The sequence below is a fragment of the Sorex fumeus genome, unplaced genomic scaffold (genome assembly GCF_029834395.1).
Source record: "Sorex fumeus unplaced genomic scaffold, SorFum_2.1 ptg000056l, whole genome shotgun sequence".
Classification (NCBI taxonomy): Eukaryota; Metazoa; Chordata; class Mammalia; order Eulipotyphla; family Soricidae; genus Sorex; species Sorex fumeus.
This window is the reverse complement of record NW_026606113.1, coordinates 3,370,917-3,373,263: the sequence shown is the minus strand read 5'-3', so window position 1 is coordinate 3,373,263 and position 2,347 is coordinate 3,370,917.

The following is a 2,347-nucleotide window of genomic DNA, read 5'->3' as shown; positions in this document are numbered from 1 at the left end:
CATTACTTCGACTTTCAGCAGTGGTGTAACGAAAGCCTGCGTGGAGTGCAGATTCAGATGAATTCCAGATTCCCAGTGAATGAATGGAACATCCTGTAGTGGAGATTACAATGATTTCTGAAGGCTGGGTTGTGTGCACAGGAAAATGAGGAGCAAAACAGGTTGAGTGGATAGCCAATTGAACAGCACGACTGCGAACATGAACAGGCCTCTGAAAACCAGCATTGTTTTACTTGGACATTCACAAGTGGTGTAAGATAAATCTGCAGGTAGTGGAGATTCAGTTGAATTCCAGATTCGCAGTGAATGAATGGAACATTCTGTACTGGAGATTGCAATGATTTCTCAAGTCTGGATTGTTTGGACATGAAAATGAAGAGCTGACCACAGTTGTGTGGATACCCAGTAAAAAGCAGGGCTTAGAGTGTGAACAGACCGCTGAAAACCAGCATTGTGTTACTTGGACATTCATAAGTGGTGTAATGAAAGCCTACCTGGAGTGCAGATTCAGATGAATTCCAGATTGGCAGTGAATGAATGGAACATTCTGTACTGGCGATTCCAATGATTTCTGAAGTCTGATATTGTGGAAAAGAAAATGAAAGGCTGACCAGGTTTGAGTGGATAGACAATTGAACAGCACACTGCGAGTGTGAAAAGGCGGCTGAAAACCAGCTTTGGATTACTTGGTCATTCACCAGTGCTGTAATGAAAACCTGCCTGGAGCGGAGAGTCAGATGAATTGCAGAATCGCAGTGAATGAATGGAACAGTCTGTAGTGGAGAGCCCAATGATTTCTGAAGGCTGGTTTGTGTGGAGAGGAAAATGAAGAGCTGACCAATATTGAGTGGATAGCCCATTGAACAGCACTTCTGCGAGTTGAACATGCCTCTGAAAACCAGTATTGAGTTACTTGGACATTCACCAGTGGCGTAACGAAAACCTGCCAGGAGTGGAGGTTCAGATGAATTCCAGATTCGCAGTGAATGAATGGAACATTCTCTAGTGGTGATTCCAATGATTTCTGAAGGCTGGGTTTTGTGGACACGAAAATGTAGAGCTGAACAGGGTGGAGTGGATAGCCAAATGAACAGCACGTCTCTTAGTATGAACAGGCCACTGAAAACCAGCATTGGCTTCCTTGGACATTCACAAGTGGTGTAACGATAACCCGCCGGGAGTTGAGAGTCAGATGAATTTAAGATTCGCAGTGAATGAACGGAACATTCTGTGGAGGACATACCAATTATTTCTGAAGGTTGGGTTATGAGGACAGGAAAATGTAGAGCTGAATAGGGTTGGGTGGATAGCAAATTGAACAGCACGGCTGAGTGTGTTAGCAGGCGGCTTAAAACCAGCATTGTCTTCCTTGGACATTTACCAGTGGTGTCACGAAAACCTTCCAGGAGTGGAGACTCTGATGAATTCCAGATTCGCGTGATTGAATGGAACATTCTGTAGTGGTGATTGCCAACATTTAGGAATCTGGATAGTCTGGACAGGATATTGAAGAGCTGACCGATATTGAGTGGATAGCCAATGAACAGCACGGTTTCGAGTGTGAACAGACCACTAAGAAGCAGCATTGCATTACTTGGACATTCATCAGTGGTGTAACGAAAGCCTTCCTGGAATGCAGATTCAGAGTATTTCCAGATTCACAGTGAATGTATGGAAATTTCTGTAGTAGAGATTCCAATGATTTCTGAACGCTGGGTTGTGCGGACAGGAAAATGAAGAGCTGACTAGGTTTGACTGGATTGCCAATTGAACAGCAAGGCTGTGAGTGTGAACAGCCGCTGAAAACCAGCATTGGATTACCTGGTCATTCACCAGTGTTGTTAGGAAAATCTGCCTGGTGTGGAGAGTCAGAGGAATTCCAGATTCGCAGGGAACGAATGGAACACACTGAAGTGGAGATAAGAATGATTTCTGAAGGCTCGATGTGTGGAAGGAAAATCAATAGCTAACCAGCGTTCACTGGATAGCCAATTGAACAGCACGGCTGCGAGTGTTAACACGCAGCTGAAACCAGCCTTGGGTTGCTTGGACATTCATCAGTGGTGAAACGAAAACCTGCTGGGAGTGGAGAACAAGATGAATTCAAGATTCGCCTGAATGAATGAAACATTCTGTAGTGTAGATTGCAATGGTTTCTGAGGTTTGTATTGTCTGAACTGGAAAAAGAAGAACTCACCAGTGTTGAGTCGCTAGACCGTGAACAGCACGGGTTCGAGTGTGAATAGACCGCTGAAAACCATCATTGCGTTACTTGAACATTCAGCAGTGGTGCAATGAAAACCTGCCGGGAGTGGAGATTCAGATGAATTCCAGATTCGCAGTGAAT